Below are 22,352 nucleotides of genomic sequence, written 5' to 3'. Positions count from 1 at the left end.
ATGTATGTGTGTGTGGATCTCTGTTCTCTCCAGTTCCAGTTTGCCACAGACCCAGACCAGAATTCCTCTACAGATCTTCATACTCACTGTCCAGTCCTGAAACAAGGCCCTGCACCAAGGAGGGATATAAGGAAGTGTTTTGCAGGAAGAAGAAAGAGAAAGATGATATTTTGGACACCTGTTTGTGTCTTGTGATAGTTTTGTTGTTTATTCGGTGCGTGACCTCTTTTCCCCTTACTCTGATTCTGAGCTTGTTTGATCCCTCTAACTTGGCCACTGTTGTAAATGTATATATAGTAGGTATGTATTTGTATATATTATATATCTATTTGTGTGCTCTGGTAAGTAGGGAGTGGCTGCTGTTGTGTTTAGGGCCTGGGTAATTTTGTCTGTATTTTCACTTAGGGAGTTAGTGTAGTCTTATGTGTTTTATTTTGTCTGTTTTCACTTAGGGACTTAATGTAGTCTTATGTATTTATTTTGTCTTTGTTTTGACTTACAGAGTTAGTGTAGTCTTATGTATTTATTTTGTCTTTCTTTTGACTTACAGAGTTAGTGTAGTCTTATGTATTTTATTTTGTCTGTTTTCACTTAGGGAGTTAGTGTAGTCTTATGTATTTATTTTGTCTGTTTTCACTTAGGGAGTTAGTGTAGTCTTATGTATTTATTTTTTCTTTCTTTTGACTTACAGAGTTAGTGTAGTTTTATGTGTTTATATTGTCCTGCACAGGTTTAGTCAGCATCTTTGTTTTCTAGTGTGGGTTTGTTTATTTTTTTGGACTCTGTACCTCCTGCTGTAGCACCAGTGTTACACTTTGTGTGTATTATATGTTGGATATTTGTTTGTATAATACACTGGCAGACCTTGAACTATGATGGTCTTCTCTGAGGTTTTTTTTTCTTAACACAAAACTCTCGTTACAGCCTTAAACCTATACAAGGTCATAATGTTGAAGTAGTGAAATTGATGGCATTTAGAGTGACGACTAACAGTGTTCAGACACTACATGAGATCCAGGTGTCATCAATACCAACATGAGTTCAATTATTTCATGACTCTTAAGTGTAGAAAAATCATGACTGAATGTAAAAGTGACTGCAGCACATAAGAGGGGATGACTGAGAGCTCTAAGAGGAGAGATTTTATCATTCATCTGATAAACACTCACACTAGTTCTGTGGTAAAAAAAAAAAGACAGATGTGTTGTTTGCATATGTGAGCTGCTTCACTACTCCACACACTTTAAGAGCTGTACTGGTGATCAGAGAGTGTTCAGTCCTTTAACACACACTGACACACAGCACAATGATGATGTCAGACTGGGATTCCAGATCGTTTCAGTGGTAGTGGATATGGTACAGACGTTACTCTAAAAATCACTGGATTCCAGGCTGAATATGCAAGAGATTACTACTGTCAGCAGGATTATATCGGGTTCACATAGTGTTAGAGCGCCCTACAAAAACCTCCCTCAGCTGTAGAGGAACTGCTCTGACTCAAACACAGACTGATCTGAGATCGTCTGCAGAGCTGCTTAATCTGTACTCAGCTCAACTCATCAACTCTAAAACACTACAGTACTGAATTGTTTGCCCTTTTAAATTGTCATAATTGTGTAATAGTTACTTACATCACTACATATGTAGTAATATATTAACACATCATTGTGGTGTATAAGGACAGGTGAATACTGCATAGTGGGCTGGTCTGAGTTACTCTAGACGAGATTCTTTTAATCTTCTTAATTTTAATTTTCTTTTAATTTTACTGCTGTTTTTTTCCTTGGAGAACCTTGGAGAAAGACATCTGAGGAAATTCAATGTTAAACTGTCCAGGCCGCAACTGGTATGTGAAGTTAATTCTTCCCTCTTTTTAGAATTAATGAGTTATTGTAAAGTGCTGCTAATGGAATATCTGGATCATGTCAGGAGGTGATGGGACAGACAGGGTGAAAATCTAGAATTACTGTTGAAGTGTATCTGAATACATCATCCATCATTTTCAACCCAGGGAAAAATTCACAATATTAACCATTTACATAGAAACTAAATAATTTTGCCATGCTAAGAAGGAATGTCATATGATTTAATATTTTACTGAATTAGAAATAAATAAAATAATTAATTTTATATGGCTCAGCATAAAAACCTGCATTAATATATTACAAACAATTAATAAAAAAACACATGTATTACAAAGTTTTAAGCCAGCATTAACTAAACAATCATATGTCTTATTGATATGAATATTTTGCAATTTAAATTAATAATAACCTCACACGTTTATTTAGCCAAAATAATTATCTGCCACAGGATAAGGAAACAGGCAAACCAGGGCACAATACTGAGTCTGACCATGTGACCACCACACAGAGGAGATAAACTCTCCACTAGATCAGACAGCTCCTACTGTAATGCTGGAAACAGTAGTGCATTAAGATAATTTATGGGAGAAAATAACTATATACCAGTTGATGTCTGTGCTGAGTAATAAGAGAAGTACAGTGCATCTGGAAAGTATTCACGTTTCACTTTTTCTACATTTTGTTATGTTACAGCCTTATTTCAAATTGGATTAAATTAATTTTTTCCCCTCAAAATTATACACATAAATACCCCATAATGACAAAGTTAAAAATATTTGTTTGGAATTGTTGCAAATTTATTAAAAATTCAAAAACAAAAAAAATCACATGTACATAAGTATTCACAGCCTTTGCCATGACACTCAAAACTGAGCGCAGGTGCATCCTGTTTCCACTGATCATCCTTCAGTTGCTTCAACAACTTAAATGGAGTCCACCTGTAGTAAATCCAGTTCATTGGACATGATTTGGAAAGGCACACACCTGTCTATATAAGGTCCCATAGTTGACAGTACATGTCAGAGTACAAACCAAGCCATGAAGTCCAAGGAATTGTCTGTAGACCTCTGAGACAGGATTGTGTCGAGGCACAGATCGGTGGAAGGGTACAGAAAAACGTCTGCAGCACTGAAGGTCCCAATGAGCACACTGGCCTCCATCATCCATAAATGGAAGAAGTTTGGAACCACCAGGAATATTCCTAGAGCTGGCTGCCCGGCCAATCTCAGTGATCGGAGTAGAAGGGCCTTAGTCAGGGATGTGACCAAGTACCCAAGGGTCACTCTGACAGAGCTTCAGCATTGCTCTGTGGAGAGAGGAGAACCTTCCAGAAGGACAACCATTTCTGCAGCACTCCACCAATCAGGCCTGTATGGTATAGTGGCCGGACAGAAGCCACTCCTCAGTAATAGGCACAAGACTGCCCATCTGGAGTTTGCTAAAAGGCACCCGAAGGACTCTCAGAGCATGAGAAACAAAATTCTCTGGTCTGATGAAACAAAGATTGAACTCTTTGGCCTGAATGCCAAGTGTCATGTCTGGCAGAAACCAGGCACCGCTCATCACCTGGCCAATACCATCCCTACAGTGAAGCATAATGGTGGCAGCATCATGCTGTGGGGTTGTTTTTCGGCAGCATGAACTGTGAGACTGGTCAGGGTCGAGGGAAAGATAAATGCAGCAATGTACAGAAACATCCTTGAAGAAAATCTGCTCCAGAGCACTCTGGACCTCAGACTGGTGCGAAGGTTCATCTTCCAACAGGACAACGACCCTAAGCACACAGCTAAGATAACAAAGGAGTGGCTTTGGGACAACTCTGTGAATGTTCTTGAGTGGCTCAACCAGAGCCCAGACTTGAACCCGATTGAACATCTCTGGAGAGATCTGAAAATGGCTGTGCCCCGACACTCCCCATCAAACCTGACAGAGCTTGAGAGGTTCTGCAAAGAAGAGTGGGAGAAACTGTCCAAAAATAGGTGTGCCAAGCTTGTAGCATCATACTCAAAAAGACGTGAGGCTGTAATTGCTGCCAAAGGTGCTTCAACAAAGTATTGAGCAAAAGCTGTGAATATTTATGTGCATGTGATTTTTTTTTGTTTTTTTTATTTTTAATAAATATGCAGCAATTCCAAACAAACTTTTTCTACTTTGTCATTCTGGGATATTACTGTAGAATTTCGAGGGGAAAAAATGAATTTAATCCATTTTGGAAGAAGGCTGTAACATAACAAAATGTGGAAAAAGTGTAGCTGTGAATACTTTCTGGATGCACTATACATGATGGAGAAATGGATGAATTGGTCACAGTATGGATCAGACCTCACCTGGAGTTATACAAAATGTACAAGGATTTATGCAGCTAGTGGACAAAACCTTGCTGTAACACACTGGAAATACAGTCAATGATCCCAAAGGTAACAGAAGCAAAGTAAACAAAAGAAACATAAACAAACAACAAAAACCTTCAGCAGTAGTTAAAGACCCAAAAGATAATAACCACAGCAACCATAAACTACACACAAAAGCTACATAAAGATTAAAACACAGGATACATGGAAAAGGAAGCAAAACACAAACTCCTTAAAGGACAAAAACAAGAACCAGTAGAGTCAGTTTAATCAGCTGGTCTACACATACTCACACACACACACACACACACACACACACACACACACACACAAACACACACACACACTCACTACTGGCATTGAAATAAGAGTTTTGAATCAAGTTGAAACTTTGTTAGGCCAGCCATACAGATGTATAGCTATACAGTCATATTCTAGTATTTAGCAGCTATGCTTATAGCATACATGAACACAGCAGTCAATGAGGTAGCAGCCAGTACAATAATGTAATGATACAATACTTGAAAAATTCAACATGATAATTGATAAATGCAATACATGCAGAACGTGTTTTTAAGGAATGTGAGAAGAGTATGTGTGTGTGTGTGTGTGTGTGTGTGTGTGTGTGTGTTTGTGTGTGTGTGTGTGTGTGTGTGTGTATGTCTGTGTGTGTGTGTGTGTGTGTGTGTGTGTGTGTGTGTGTGTGTGTGTGTGTGTGTGTGTGTGTGTGTGGTGAATAATGATAATGTGATAATGAATAGGACACATATCCGAGCCTGAATACCTGCCGCAGCTCAACCACACAAACCACAGAGAAGGAGGAAGCCCAGGAGGACCAGAACACCAGCAGACAGGAAGTCCTTCCTCCTAAATAGTCCCCACATCAGGAGGTCCTTCCTCCTAAAGAGTCCCCACATCGGGAAGTCCTTTCTCCTAAAGAGTGCTGTCTGCTCATGTGTATTTCACCATTAGAGAACAGAGAGTGAAGGGCTGCTTCTGAACTGTACTGACTGCACCTGCACCGCAACTACACACTGGCACACCTTGAACTACGATGATCTCCTCTGAGGTTTCTTCCATTTGCATTCTTAACACAAACTCTTGTTACAGCCTTAAGCCTAGATGAGGTCATAACATTTAAATAATAAAATACCCTGCAAACTCATTCATTCATTTATTTCTTTATATGCTAAATAAATTTTTTATTCATTATCTAAATGTACTTAGTTGAGAACGTAATTTTTATTCAATCTTGATACTGTTTTATTGGTAATTATTTCCTTTGCCTGTGTATGTAATGTTCAGATAAAAATGAAGAACTGAAACTAGTCTCTAGTAAAGTCAATACCAGTCAGAGTGAAAGAGAGCGAGAGCAGTGGGGTGAAACAGATTTGTGTTTACAGCCCTGAGAAACCTGCTCCTTCCCAGAATAGAACAACACTTTTTGCAGATGTTCAACTTATTAGACCAACTTACTCAAGCACAACACACTCCAGTAAAACACACTCCAGACCAAAGAATCTTATAGTGCAGATAATGACTATTAAAATTATACAAGAACAGACCAAGTTCAAAATGAAGCTTTATTGCAGTGATAGCAAAACCCAGGAATCAAACACAGAGTGGTGAATTAAGAAAAAAGAGCATTCTTCAGACTATAAGCTCCATTGTTCAGGGCTGCATAAGCGTGTTACATTACATTACAACTAATTGAGGTCATCATGGAAGATGGTAGAGCTCCTCCTCCTCTTCCCTAAATGCAGCACTAAGAGTCAGTGAGCTGCTGTGGCTGTAACTGCAGTTCTGTTCTTCTACTCTGGTCAACACACTCTCTTAGACATCCACTGTGCAACTCACCAGCGCCCCTTGTGGAAAGTATGTAGACCGCAGGCACCACAAAGATCCTGTACAGAGCAGGGACTAGGCGCACTACACCACACACACGTTTAGAAATCTTTACATAACATTTACTAGATACTTCTTATTTATCATTCTCCCTTGATCTGATCTTTAGCTCCAGTTCTCCAATAATCAGCACACTGTACCATAGTTTTCTGACATTGTTTATATTAAATAGAAATGCTACTTGACCTTTAAGAGCATCTATATATTATATTGTATTTTAAAGTTTATAGTTATCTAGTATGGTTGGTTCTGTTAAATACGGTATTCAGTGGGGTCATTACATGAGACAGAGGCCACAGAGAGTATTTGGTAGACAAGTATTAATACAGAGAGGTCACAGAGAGTATTTGGTAGACGAGTATTAATACAGAGAGGCCACAGAGAGTATTTGGTAGACGTGTATTAATACAGAGAGGTCACTTTGCATGTGCAGCACCTGCTTCAGTGCTCTGGGAGTGTTTATAGTCCTGTGAGTTTAACACTTCATGACTGAGAGCTGCCTGCCCCAGAAACTTCACTCACAGCAACCATGACTTTGATCCCCATCTTCATCTGCACACTGGTCCTCTGGACTCAAGGTAACTCACTGCTTTACCTCTGTGGTGAACTATCCATGTGACACAGGTCTACTATTCTTATTTAAAATGAACTAAATAATAGCATATGTACAGTTAATTGTTAACTTTTTTGTGTTTTGTATTCATTTTTTAGGATCCAGAGGGCAGGTAACAGTGACTCAGGATTCAGTGAAATCTGCTCTTCCAGGAGACACAGTCACCATCAGCTGTAGAACCAACCCTGCAGTGTATTATGACAGCAGCAATGGACATTATCTACACTGGTACCTGCACAAACCCAGAGAAGCTCCTAAACTCCTGATCTACTTTGCTACTAAGTTACAGTCAGGAACTCCAGCTCGTTTCAGTGGTAGTGGATCTGGATCTGACTTCACTCTGACCATCAGAGGAGTCCAGACTGAAGATACAGGAGATTATTACTGTCAGAGTTTACACAACATTGGTGATACCTGGCCGTTCACACAGTGTTAGAGAGTCGCACAAAAACCTCCCTCAGTCAGACTGCACAGAGACTGCACTGCTGCAGCTGGGACCTACTGCAGGTGTGGAGGGGGAGGATGTGATACAGCACAATAACACACTCTGTGGAGGAGAGGAAACACAACACACTTTCAACTAAACACACAAACTGACAAAAATGAAAATAGAATGTACCCAGTGTTATCAGACTAATTACATGGCGCTGAATCTCACCGCTGTGCTACTGCCCATGTGTTAGCAACACTTGTGCTGAACTAAAGACTGGTGCAGGCTGTTAAACATATTATGGGTACATATTCTCTATTGCAGAACCCCAAAGTATTTACCATCTTTTCACAAAACCTTTTCATGACATATTTTATGTTGATATCACCTCTAAGAATGATGTGCATATCAGGATTCATGGAGACACACAGAACCACAGCAACAGTGTCTCTGCTCCTGCCAGTGTCTCTCAGTCTCCTGGTTAAACTCCGGATAATAGGAGCAGGTAACAGGTAACCATCTGGAGTTTTACTAAAATGACATTACTGATGCTGATGCAGCAGCTTCACCCACAACAACCATGACTTTGATCCCCATCTTCATCTGCACACTGGTCCTATGGACACAAGGTAACTCATTGCTTTATTCTTTGTATGTCATATTTTGTGGGCTCTATCAGCAAGTCAGTCTACAATTTACAATCCGTTACTGAACAAAACTTAGTACAGTGGCATTTTAATTATATTATTATTACACTGTAATTGCTTTGAATTTCTCTTAGAACCTATGTGTCAGGTGACAGTGACTCAGCATCCTGCAGTGAAATCTGCTCTTCCAGGAGACACAGTCACCATCAGCTGTAGATCCAGCCCAGCAGTGAACACTGATGCTGGAAATGAGCCTGGTACCTGCAGAAACCTGGAGAAGCTCCTAAACTGCCGTTTTACCATGTTCACAAGATACAGTCAGGAACTCCAACTCGTTTCAGTGGTAGTGGTTCTGGATCTGACTTCACTTTGACCATCAGTGGAATCCAGACTGAAGATGCAGGAGATTATTCCTCTCAGAGTTTACACAGTGGTCCTGTGTTCACACAGTGTTAGAGAGTCCTACAAAAACCTCCCTCAGTCAGACTGCACAGAGACTGCACTGCTGCAGCTGGGACCTACTGCAGCTGTTGATGTGATACAATGCAAGACAATTTTATTTATGTAGCACTTTATACACAATGGCAATTTAAAATGCTTCACAAAAGGATATTACATAACAAGCTTATTACATCCGGAGGTCTATCATGTTAGGAAGGTTTAAAAAGAAAGAGATTACATAGATGAATAAAACTACTGACCCAAAGGGAAAATATAATATAACTAAAAAGAAGTGATTTATTAAAACAAACTTCAAATGAAAAGGTGTCAAGAAGAAAGATCTAATTACACTAAGAACTAAAAAAATGCTAAAAAATAGTTCAAATAGTTCAAATGTAGGTACAAAAAACACAAAAAAACCCCAGAATTAATCAAATATTAAAATATATAAAAGTGAATTTTAGTGCTAAATCCACTCTGTGGATGAAAGGAAACACAATACTGACTCACTTCTGAACAGACTGAATAAACAATTCTATGAGCTACAACTGCCCAGGAAATCTGGAGAAGCTCCTAAACTTCTCCATCTCTCTTTTCTATGAGCAGATGATCTCTCTGTTTCTGCGGGAGCAGGTGATGACAAAACACTACAACACATGGACTTTATCTAGTGCTTATCAAGAGCCCACAGAGGCACATTTACACACACCCAGTGCATGGAGCACCAGAAACCAGTCACAGCACTGCAGTACTGAGACTAGAGCAGGTAGTTATTAGTGGAGAGAAATCTCTACTAGTAGCATGACTGCTATATCAGTGTCAATCATCTTCTGAAGATTCTGTCCTGTTTAGAGGTGATGTCAACACTAATCACCATGTCTGTGCCTTCATCTGATTATTCTCAGCCACTGTGAAACACTTCTACCAGCAAATACATTTCATGTTCATTATAAATCTTTATCAACAATCAAAGATGTAAAAGTAAAGATCTTTAGGGGGGAAAGTTAAATAATCTCACTACACTTGAAAAGAGATGACACAATGCCACCATCTGAAAAAAATTCAGTAAAGTTTTCTCTCACACATGAACACTAATTTTATTTTGGTGTGAAGGACATGTCTGTGTCATAAATGCACTGTGTGACTCTGCCTCAAATCATATAAAACATACCAAACATTAAACAGTTCTTTACTGTTACATTTATTATGTTTAGCTTGAAGCTTTATTTTATACAAACATATACTAGAGGCCTGGATTATAGATTTACTATTATAAAATCCATTGGGAAAATATGCTGACTGTGGGTTTTCAGTAAAAAGTATAAATATTTTTTAAATATAAAATGTGTACTTTTTTGCAATAAAAAACAACTTTATTACCTCCTATGAGACCCGTGACAATATTCTATTGAAATGGTCCAGCTTGTGCTAAACAGTGATATGCAGTTAGTTTCAGACATAAATTTACAAATTTAAATAATAATATTATGGTATATGGAGAGGGCCAAAAATCGTTGAGCACACACACCATAATGGTCCAAAAATACAATGTTCCAAAAATACACTTGCACGTTACAGTTTCTAGTGAATGAAACTTATGTTGAGTCATCTTATTTCCTGGTTCCTTAACAAACTTTACCAGGAGTGATAAAATGGCAACATCATCAAAGTTTAATCTTACAATTCATCACACATTAGCAGTTCTGAAGTCCAGACAATTAACACTTTTAAAGGCATTTATTGTGTGCAGTGTTGGCACAGAATCTTTAATTAAGAGACTATAATATTGTTTGTTCAAATTTTTTTTATTTAATTTTGACCAACAGATGAACATTTGCATAATAAACACAGACTATCTAAAAGACAGCACATTAATGAATGAGAGGAGAACACTTCAGTACACATGTGGGAGTTTCACTAATCAGCACACTGCTCTCTACTCAGTGTCTGTGTGACAGGAGACTGGGACTCCTTGGTGGCCTCACAGGTCACTGTCTTCTTCAGCCACTCCTCCTTCTGGAGGGTCAGGGTGCTGCTCCAGCTGTAGAGGCCGTCCTTCTGCAGAAGCCCGGAGCTCTGGCTCACCCCCGAGCTCCAGCTGCTACCAGCCACCTTCCAGCTCAGCTTCCAGTCTGAGGGGAAGCCCTTGTTGGCCAGACACACGAGTGTGACCTTCTCCTGCTGCAGCTGTACACTGGAGGGGGGCAGGACCGTGAGGGTGGGCGGGGCATCACCTAGGAGACACAACACAGTCTACAGCTCAGATAGGCAGGAACCGTAAGCAGGAAAAAAAAAAGTTGTGTTTCACTTCCTCTTTTTTTTCGGGTTCTTTTTGGACGGAGTGGAACTGAAGTCACAAATGTTTCAGACTAACATATGAAACATATGTAACATATCAGTGAATGATCGGAGTGATCCATATCTTTCCATTCTTACACTTGCACAAGACATACATTCTATATCCTGTTTCTTATTCTTATTCTTCTTATTATTCTTTTACATTCATATATATATATATATACTTGTGCTACTGTAAAATGTCAATTTCTCCCTGGGATTAATAAAGTATCTATCTATCTATCTATCTATCTATCTATCTATCTATCTATCTATCTATCTATCTATCTATCTATCTATCTATCTATCTATCTATCTATCTATCTATCTAGCTGAGTTTCGACTTTATTTTAGATATTATTTTCGCTGCACATTACAACCGATGATATTTAATGCACGGAATATTCAAATCAATATAATTTATAGCCATAAAGTAAAATGTAAGTACTTATAAATTAAAATGAAAGTATATTTAACAGACGGTGATTGTTCAGTATGCGAGCATTACGGTTAAAGTGCTTTGCATCGACAACCTCCAGTCAGGGAGAAACACTTATGCTTATGAAAATGAACCCAGTAGGCAGAATAAAGGTTTGCTGAGGGATTTACCTGAAACATTTATGCTTTTGATAAAAAACGATAAAAATGTGACTCGAGTTACATTAAAAGCTCTAAAAGCACTAAAAGCTGCAACGGTTAGGATAAATGCGTTAATAAAATGACCTTAAATGCGCTTTAATAAAGAGGGCTTTATTTTAAAACAATACCTACTTAAAATTGTGATTTACTGGGAATAAAAAATGAAGTTCTTCTTACGTCCAGTGTCCTCCACACTAACTTCGTTTAAGGTCCGTACATAAACCTGCTCTAAACACACTGCCGTCTCCTCTCTTTACAGCGCCGTGGTTTAGCTTCAGAGTTAGTGAACGATACAACCCCAAAGACGCTTTTTTTGGTCTATTTTGTAATGAAAGAAATTATTAAAGATACTTCATACATACAATATACAATTAGAAAAAAGATATAAAAATAAAAACAGAAGCTAATTTGAATACGGAGAAAACGTTATTTAAATCCAACTGACAGTTTTGAGTTGCGAAGTGTGCGTGTAAAGTGAATTCGATGATCCCTTTAAACTATTTCAGATTTATATGGTTAATGTTTATGCGTTAGATACATGTAGACTCTTTAGAATCACAGCAACTCATTACAAGAATTGTGTTTTTAGAGATATTTTTGTACACTAAAAACAACATTTAATGCAACATCCGTGACAAGACAATTTATCTAAAGACGTACATAAATGTGTTCTAGATGTATAATTTAGGAATTTGAGTATTTGTAACAGCCAACGTTTTGATCCTGCAGTATGCGAGTATTACGGTATACGTGAACTGCACCCATAAGCTTCAGTCAGGCACCGATATTTCTGACTGTTAAAATATACCCAGCATGCAGATGAAGTCTTGTTGAGAGATATTTCTGAAACATGTATGTTTTTACTACCTAACGACGCTTTACTCTCCATCGGTATAAATTAAAAGGTCTATAAGGACATAGCAGCGGTTATTACATAGGAAGATAGTTAATAAAGTCACAATTAGTCTATAAAAGAGTACGGGGTAGTTTACAAAACCACCGTGCGTTCTGACGCAACGTTACATAATGTGTGATTAATAGTGAAGAAAATTTAAAGTCTACTTACGTCCAACTGATAGTTTTGTTCCGCCACCGAAAGTCCACCACAGAGCTACACTCTCGTTTACTGTCCGTACAAAAACCTCCTGATCTAAACACGCCGCTCTTTCCACTATATACCGCGTAATATGTAGCTTCGACATTAATGCTTTAGAAAACTCATAAAGGACTTACCAAAAAGCTTTTTAGATTTTGAAAATAATAAAATAAAATACACACATATATTCTATTATTAGATAAATTACGTCGTAATAGCGGTTACCCTGTAAACCACAAGAAATGCAACAGCAACATGTTTTTAAGTCTCCATCATTATCAAACTTCAAACATATCGATTATTATTTCAGAAAATACCAACTTTTGGATAAGCAGTGAAAAGTACTTACGTCCAACTGAGAGTTTTGTCCCACCACCAAAAGTCCTCCACAGTGATACAAACTCGTTCAGTGGTCGTACAAAAACGTTCCTGCTCTAAAGAAGCCGCTCTTTCTGCGCTTTAGAAAGCCTTTTTCAACACAGTAATGAACTGCTAAAACTGAACATTTTTAAAATATGCAGGGCAATATCTAAGCATTATAAAGACTAAAAATAAGTTAATTTTTTGCAGCTTATATATTTTTCCTTTGCTTCATTTTTCGAATGTTAAAATTAAGTCTTAATATTAGTCTTAATATGTATTATCAAAATATCTGGTCATTAAAATGTCACCAAATATTTTAATGTAAAATTACCTTTTGAGGCAGTTCTTTTTTGGATGTGTCAATATAACTTTACAGAATCAATAATCAATGCTGTGAAAAGTAAGCAGACTAATTAAAGAGTTCAATCTGCACATTCCTCTTAAATTTACCGTGAAATTCAAATTCAATTCAAATTTGCTATATAGGCAAATAATGATCCAATAAAATGTTTATTTATTTACTGTCTTGTTTTTGTTTGGCAGCACCTTCAATACAAACAAAGAATCAACAAAAACAACAGTCACAGGGAGTGACACTGTAAACAAACAAAATTTAAGATGCACTGAACAATGTGAGGCTGCCCTCCACTGGTTCTTGATAAAACACTACAATGATTTGAAAGTCCAGATTGCAGTAATTGTATTAGGAACTTGATCAGGAAAAGTATCATTAATTGAAAATATTCAATGTTCAAATATAAGTCAATGTAAGTATAAGTAAAAAGCTTCAAACTGACATTAAGAAAACATGCAAAAACAGAGAAAATGCCTTCACACTTCAATGGGTTAAACATATTGTCCATGTATGCAAGCTGATCCAGGATCAATATATCTGGCTCTTCCCCACTGGGTCCTGAGTCTCAGGCAGCTGCAGACCCTGACTTACACATATCTGATGATGACATCACCCACCTGCCATGTCTTCCCTTCCGACAGGTATAAAAGGCTTCTGAAAACTCTATTAGGAAGTTTCATACTCAACCTTGTGTTTTCACTTGTGTGTTTGCTCTTTGCTGTTCTGACTGTGTGGTACTCTGACCCTGTTAGTCTACTTCCACAGTGAGATTCGCTTTGGCCTTCTGCTTGTTCTGTTGCCCTTATATCTAGTGTATATATTGTATACAGTGTCTATATTTTAGTCTATATAGTCTGTGTTCACTTGTGTCACTTCACATCAGGTGAAGGGTGGGGTGCTGTTTGTTTTGCAGTTTTGGGTTTGTCTCTGTTTTGTGTCTGTGAGGGAGACAGGAAAGTGTGTATGTATTTTGGTTTTCTCATTTTGTTTTTGTTAGGTTATGTAGTACCACTGATGGTCAGTCAGTTTCTTTATTCTTGTTTGCTCATTTACAATTTTCAGTGCTGACCCACCTGACGTCTGTTTGGTATGATTTGTGCCTATTGCATTACATGATTATATCATGTATCAAAATACAGTCACTGTTTCATCTCTGATTTGTTCCATTTTGGTTACTCACATATCCATCATTCACATTCAGTTTCAGTTGCCATTCAACCCCAATTCATGATTTATTCATTTCTGTCACAGACTCATTTCTGTCACAAAAAAGGGACTCATCCAGTTTTTGTTTGTGTGCGTTTGTTGGGCGTTTTTCACTTTGGTGTGGGGTGTGAGTTTGTTGCTGGCTGTTTTGTTAGGATGGCTGCTTTCAGAATTCACTCTGGCCTACTTTAGATGTATTTGATAGGTGTTGTAAAGACGGTCTTCACGCTACAGCAGATTTCTTTGACATAATACCTTGGCCTCAAGTTGGATATGAAGGCCGTTTTGTAGGAAGTCTTGGTAGTGGAGTATCTTGCCATAAAGAAACGAGGTCCCTGGGGTTCCACCTCAACCTGTTGGGTCTCCACCTTTAACGGAGGCTGGTGGCGGGGATGAACAATAGTCAGGGTTGGGCATAAAACCGGAGGAGTCTTGATCCAAACTGGAAGACCCTCGCTTACTGATATGGCTGCGTGAGTTAGAGCTAGAAATGAAGATGCAGGAGTGTAACACACAGTTGATGCAGCTGTGGTCTGTGCAGCTGGAGGCTGATAAGGAGATGGTGCTCAAAACGCTGGAGTGTGAAAGCAGGAAGCCTCTTCCCCACATCTTCGTAGGATGAGCTCTCTGTGAGAACCTGCAGTGCTGCCTTTGCCTGTTGGCGATTTGCCTGCTTTCCCATTAACTTTGCTCGCTCCACACGCTGACAGAAGAAGCCTGACTTTGACATCATCTGCCACATCATATTGGTCCTCTGGGAGAATGAGGTAGATGCGTATTTCCCATGTTGGAATGCATTGCCATTAAACTGGCCTAAAATTCTGTGGTCCCTGCTACTGCAATGCAAGTTATGTGGGAAAGCACAGGAAGTGTGTTCCTCTCTCTGTGTCACAATGTAGGGAGTATGTCACTGTAAAAGCAGCCATGCTCAGAGACTATGAGTTATTCCCAGAGACCTACCAGCAGAGCTTCAGGCAACTAGACAAACACCCCTCTCCACTTATGTAGAACTTGCATGGGAAATCTGTGTAATTTGATAAATGGTGTGCAGCCAGTCACAGTCAGAGCTTTGATGAGCTAAAGGAACTCATCTTGTTAGAAGAGTTCAAAATCTGCTCTCCCACACAGGTAGTGGTGTGTTTAAATAAGCAGAAGTATCGACTCTCTCAGACAGTTGGTGAGTAGCTATAAACTGCTTCTGCTGAAGGTAAAATTGCTCAGGTCAGATGCTGCTGATACTGCTGCTGTATCCCTGTGAGGTTAAATGTGTGTGTGTGTCTGCTCTCCTGTTTTGTATGAGAGCTCCAGTGTACAAGTTACAGTGATTCATGACTAAGGTTTTAATTCTCTTGAGAAAAATCAGATTTGTAAATATATATTTTGTTTTACAGTCAACATTTGGATTAGAAATAAGTGAACTTTGACTCCTTTCAGGTAAAAAAGACAGCCTCCCTCCTCATGAAGAAGAAATTGTGATGATAGTCCAAAATAGTCAAGCATGTAATGGTAGTACCAGTCCATGGACTTATGGGAGTGATGTGTAGCTCCAGTATTTTGTACCATTAATTAGTTCAGATGTATCCTCATATAGTTTTACTGTTCAGGTGCAGGAGATCAACTCCAGCTTGTGCAAGAGACACATGGTGAGGTCCAAATGCACCAGCTAACTGAACAAGTTATTATATAAATTAATTTATTTATATAATAAATAAATTGCATTATTTATATAATAAATAACTACTATTTATGTAATAAACTAATAAACTAACTAGTTTAAAGGATAGATAGTCATTTTAAAAATGCACAGTGGCTGTAATTTTGGACTGGTGCTGAATTTCACTCTTCACTCTTTCATGTTAATCATACAGTTTGAAAGGGACAAATTTTCCTGTTTTTTTTCCCTTATTTTAATTCTTATTCTAACAAATTCTCCTGCAGATATTGTGGCTAGGATTTCTGACTTTGTTAATGTTTTTCTGTATTTAAAACATATTGGACTGTTATTTTGAATGAGTGTTGTGCACTGTAGCTTACCTGTGTGTGAGAGTAACAATTCCGTAAGTCACAATCTGAACACAGTTTCATATAGAAGATATTTAATTCAAGTCTGGGTATTTTGTCCCATATCTGGGAACATTTGTGGGTCCCAAGAGAAACCCTCTCCCACCACAATCAAGAATGAAAAGGATAAATAAAGACATTCGGTAAATACAAAACAATAAATAACTATATACAGGAATAAAACATTTTAAACAATGTTTTATATTTTAATATAAATAAAAACAATTGTAAAAAAAATGCAAATGAATTACAATGTGTGTTTAATGGGCTTGTGCATCATGCTCTTTAATTTCATTTATTGTAACGCTCAGTGGTAAGGAGGCGGACACATGTGCGGAGAAGAGCGAGATTTAATTGGAGCAAATCCAAAATCAGAGACGTTAAAGCAGTCCAGGGTCACAGAGCCGACACGGAGAGCACGGGGATTCATGATTAAACGGGACGAGGGCTAGGACGCACGAGTAACTAAACACAGATGCTAAGACTAAACACACGGAAGCAAACAGGGGAGCAGGATGTAACATAAACTAGGAAGCACGGAGTCTAGCTGAACACAAAGTACAAAGAAACCACCATAAGAATAAACATGCAAACGCCATGAACCAACCACATACAATAACTCAAATACCAGCAAAAACGCCAGGCACAAGACAGGGTTTAAATACACGAACTTAACGAGGGACAGGTGTGGAAAATCAAACGAGGGGCGGAGAAAACGAAACTAAGGCATGTAGTGTAGTGTGTAGTGTAGTGTGTAGTGTAGTGTAGTGTAGTGTGTAGTGTAGTGTAGTGTAGTGTAGTGTGTAGTGCGGTCCTGGGCAGGAGTAGGCGTGTCCCTCCTGCTGGATGACCGGCCTACCGTGACAAGAGGGGGAATCAATAACTAATAAAGAAACGTGTTCTGTTTGGAGGGCGCTGGTCTATGATATGATAAGATCAGAAAAGACTTTATTATCATTGTACTTGTACAACAAAACAGGTAGCTCACAGCATCAATAAAAATAATAAAATAATATAATAGAAATAGAATGGCAATAAAAAACAAACATTTGCAGGGCTTCATATGTATATAGCAGACATGGAAAGTGCAAAAATGATGTGTGAACAAGAAGTGTAAACAGTGAGGTGAGTGTAGGAATATGGAGGGTGTCGTTAAACATGTTCTCTTTACTAGGAATGAGGCCTTTGGTTTTTCTTATATAGTTCATTTAATCAGGGTTGTGATACAATCACCACCACAAGAGGAATGAATGTTAGGCGGTGTTGGTGTAGCTGCAGGTAGAGTGAGCCACTAACCTGGACAACAGGGGGTGACATAGTCCACCTCAGCAGGACTAAAGAGAGAGACAGAGAGAGAGAGAGAGAGAGAGAGAGAGAGAGAGAGAGAGCAGTGGGGTGTAACTCAGATTTGCATTACCATGGCTGAGTGATTCTCTTTCTCCCAGAATAGAGCCACACTTTCACCAGATGTTCTGGTCTGTTCAGATAAGCTCACTCAGGCACAAGAAACTGTCTGGTAACTTTAATAAAGATGTTTATCTCTTATAAAAGTGCAGACAATGTCCAAAATTAAGCTTTATTTCAGTGGAAGTAAGAGAAATTCCTGGACACAGAACATAATACAGACAGAGCTGTTGCATTCTGTTCTCCTGCACTGGTCAGAACTCCCTGCTTCACCTCTGAGCCGCCCACAGTCCAGTTTACCACTCACTGAGTTTAGTGCCTCATCCACAAGTCGACCACAGTGATACATTCTAATGAAGCATCATCCAAAAACCTCTTTCACATTATAGTGACTACACACATACAAGCTTCATATTTCAGAAATGGATAATTTAAAAAAATAATTACTTACTTTTCCCAAACTAATTTTTGCATTTAGCTTACACTTTTATCCAAAGCAACTTAGAGTTATAACTGAATACAATTTGAGCAATTGAGGGTCTTGCTCAGGGGCCCAACAGCGGAGAGGTGAACTGGCAACCTTTTGATTAATAGGCAAGTACCTTAACCAGTGAGCTACCATACATAATATAAATAAGCATTATGACACTCCCAACGCTTACCATGACCTCACTGTTTCCTTTGAGAACTCCCTGGTATCATCATCCGAAGCTGCCCATAGCTTGGGTGTAACTTTGGACAACCAGTTGTCGTTCTCAACTCATGTTTCTAATCTAACCTGGCCTTGCAGATTCCTTGTTTGTAACATATGAAGGATTCTACCCTTTCTTTCACAGGAAGCCACCCAGTTGCTTGTGCAGTCTCTTGTGATCTCAAAGCTAGACTACTGCAACTCGATACTTGCTGGTCTTCCTCTAAGAGCCATCAAACCTCTACAACTTGTCCAGAATGCAGCAGCATGACTGGTCTTCAATCTTCTGAAGTTCACACGTTACTCCACTGCTGCGCTCCCTTCTCTGGCTCCCTGTAGCTGGAAGCATTAGATTTAAAACCTTGATGCTTCCCTACATGAAGTCAATGTTCAAAGCCCGTGCCATACCTCATGTACTTCGAGCCTCAAGTACGGCTCCGCTTGAAATACCTTGCTTCAGGTCTCATGGACGACAAGCATCGAGAGTATTTTCTGTCCTGGCTCCAAGATGGTGGAATGAACTCCCACATGCAGTCTTCAAACGCAGACTGAAGTCCCATCTATTTACGGAATATTTAAAGGACAACTGACCCTGCTCCCATATTGACTGACTAATTTAATATTTATTGTAGGGCATTGTTTATGTTGTTTAACAAACTCTAGCATATTTTGTTTATAGCACTTATTATTTATAGTTTAAGATAGACCTTATATATTTTGCACTTCTAGGTATCAGCATTCATCCCTGTATTCTACATTATTCTAGTTCATTGGTATGTTTAATTCTAACCTACTGTACTTGGATATATTCTATGAGTACATGGCAATGTACTTTTGTAAGTCACTCTGGATAAGACTGTCTGCTGAATGCTGTAAATGTTAGATTTCTGTGTCTAATGCAGAGAAGTGTGTTTAGCAGAAGGGATTTGTGTAATGCTTTGATTAAAGTCTGAGGCTGAGAATGTGCTTATAGTTGTGCAAATCTGGGCTGAGGTTTTACTGTCTGAGTGTCAGATTTCACTAACAGTGAGAGTTTTAATTATAGTGTGTAAGGAACCATAAAAAAACTGAAACACAGAGAGTATTTAGTAAACATGTATTAATACAGAGAGGCTACAGAGATTCTTTAGTAGATGTGTATTAATACAGAGAGGCCACAGAGAGTATTTGGTAGATGTGTATTAATACAGAGAGGTAACTTTGCATGTGCAGCACCTGCTTCAGTGCTCTGGGAGTGTTTATAGTGCTGTGAGTTTAACACTTCATGACTGAGAGCTGCCTGCCCCAGCAACTTCACCCATAGCAACCATGACTTTGATCCCCATCTTCATCTGCACACTGCTCCTCTGGACTCAAGGTAACTCACTGCTTTACCTCTGTGGTGAACTATCCATGTGACACACGTCTACTACTCTTATTTAAAATGCACTATTCACAGATTTAGAGTAACTAAACAAAAGTATCTGTACAGGCAAATGTTACCTTTTTATGATTTTATTATTTCTTCCCCAGGATCCAGAGGTCAGGTAACAGTGACTCAAGATTCAGTGAAATCTGCTCTTCCAGGAGACACAGTCACCATCAGCTGTAGAACCAACCCTGCAGTGCACCGCTGGAGTGATGGAGATGAAGGGATATTCTGGTACCTGCAGAAACCTGGAGAAGCTCCTAAACTCCTGATTAGATATGTGAAAACATTACAGTCAGGAACTCCAGCTCGTTTCAGTGGTAGTGGATCTGGATCTGACTTCACTCTGACCATCAGAGGAGTCCAGACTGAAGATGCAGGAGATTATTACTGTCAGAGTTACCATAGTGGTCCTGTGTTCACACAGTGTTAGAGAGTCGTACAAAAACCTCCCTCAGTCAGACTGCACAGAAACTGCACTGCTGCAGCTGGGACCTACTGCAGGTGTGGAGGGGGAGGATGTTATACAAGGCAAGACAAGTTTATTTATGTGGCACTTTATACACAATGGTAATTTAAAATGCTTCACAAAAGAGTTACATAACAAGCTTATAACATCCTGAGATCTATCATGTTAGGAAGGCTTATGTAAAAAAAATAGATTAGACAGATAAATAAAACTACTGATGCAAAAGAAAAATACAATACAACAAAAAAGAAGTGATTAATCACAACAAACGTCAAATGGAAGGTGTCAAAAAGAAAGATGTAAATACACTAGGAACTAAAGGAAATGCTAAAAATTAAAGTACAAAGAGTTCAAATTTAGGTTAAAAGACAGAATAAATAGTAAATAGTGAATTTTAGTGCAAAAATTAAAAGTGAAACGTTAAATGTGAAGGATATTAAAAATCTCTCTTATCACTACCAGCTGACTGCTTGCTGGTGATCTCAGAGGCCTGTTGGGTTTATACTCCACAAGTAGATCACAGATGTATTTCTGTCCTGCACCACTCAGCACAATGACACACTCTGTGGAGGACAGGAACCACACCACACTCTCTCACTACTGAACACACAAATCTGTAAAGAATCATAAAGCCAGAATGCACACAGCACTGCAGGTCCACTTCTGTGTTCCTGCCAGGACATGCTCATGTCAACAGAGCTCCCTTTGTGGTGATGAATAAAAATGTCAGATATCAAATCAAAAAGGCAATAAAGGTCTGACCCAACCAGTGTCCTTCCTGTTACATCCCAGCCATTTCACACTAAGAGAGAACTTTCCTACTCCCGTTAACAAAACATTCTGGCAAAATAAATGGACATGAGTCTGTTGTCAGTGAAGTCACAGAACCTCTCCTTTAGTGACATTATGTGGGCATTATAACTGTGGAAACTGTGCGTCATCCCATCAGAATTAACAAATTTCCAGAATACCTGATAGTACATAGATGTGTGTGTGTGATGTGTATCAGTTTGGTTGAATATTTATTCTGTGTTCTATGTGTAGTCATAAGAATACAAAGCATAATCAGATCATACACAGACAACAGGCATATTGGCTCCCTACATTTTATTCAGTCTTTGACAGGCTAGGAAACCTCTACTCACACTGTCCCTGAGCTCCTGTCTGTTAAATAGTGTAATACATCTGAACCATTCTTCAGGGATAAAATAAAAAATAATAACCAAACAGTACCACCAGCAATAGTCACCACCACTACTCTGCCAAATGACAGACTACATGAACTGCTTCAAAACAAGCAGGCTATATCTCAATGTTATATGCTTCATGGTTTTACTGAGGCTTAAGGCAAGATTTTTGTACCTAAAGTGCATTTTCAGATAATATATTTGAATAATCCTTACATAGTATGACGTCCATGTGCTGGATTAAAGCTCGTCTGCACTCTTTTCGGTATGGGGTCCGTGTGTCAGATTAAAGCCAGTCTGCAGTGTTTTCGGTATGTTGTCCGTGTGCTGGATTAAAGATGGTCTGCATGTTTTCAATAAGGGGTCTTTGTGCTGGATTAAAGATGGTCTGCAGTGTTTTCAGTATGGGGTCCATGTGCTGGATTAAGATGAGCTGCACTGTCTTCGGTATGGGAACCGGTCTGCAGTGTTTCGGGATGGGGCCCATGTGCTGGATTAAAGCCAGTCGGCAGTGTCTTCGGTATGGGGTCTGTTTGCTGGATTAAAGCCGGTATGCAGTGTTTTCGCTATGGGGTCCGTGTGCTGTATTAAAGCTGGTCTGCAGTGTTTTCAGTCCAGTCGAGTGCCACACTGTGCAACACTACACCAGCAAGAGGGATGCTGCTCACCCTCTGTGGGCTTGTTCTTCTACAGTGGTCAGAACCCATTCTTTCACCTCAGAGGTGTTCACTCTACAGCTCACCAACATCCCCTGTGGGCAGTAGCCATGTTCTGAGCAAGTGAAAGCGCTGTACCATTGAACAGAATCAGTTTCAAATCAATCAAAGAAGCAAATTTAAGAATGTTACTGAAGCCAAACAGGTTTATTTATTGTTTTCCATCAA

General features: G+C 38.9%; 1 long non-coding RNA gene and 2 gene segments (V, D, J or C); 2 read left to right on the top strand and 1 right to left on the bottom strand.

The window, feature by feature from the left end:
• The window catches only part of LOC118240845, a 320,919-nt gene that overhangs the window by 83,818 nt on the left and 214,749 nt on the right, over positions 1-22,352 (top strand).
• The window catches only part of LOC113568144, a 236,295-nt gene that overhangs the window by 62,644 nt on the left and 151,299 nt on the right, over positions 1-22,352 (top strand).
• Positions 10,445-13,122, bottom strand: LOC118240930. The gene is made up of 3 exons (XR_004775706.1): positions 13,019-13,122; positions 12,674-12,792; positions 10,445-10,486 (listed from the first exon to the last, which is right to left on the bottom strand). It is a non-coding gene; the product is annotated as an uncharacterized LOC118240930 (long non-coding RNA).

This window comes from Electrophorus electricus, chromosome 2, assembly GCF_013358815.1.
Source record: "Electrophorus electricus isolate fEleEle1 chromosome 2, fEleEle1.pri, whole genome shotgun sequence".
NCBI lineage: Eukaryota > Metazoa > Chordata > Actinopteri > Gymnotiformes > Gymnotidae > Electrophorus > Electrophorus electricus.
Note: the sequence above shows the minus strand (reverse complement) of the source record. Positions and strands in the feature narration are given on the sequence as shown.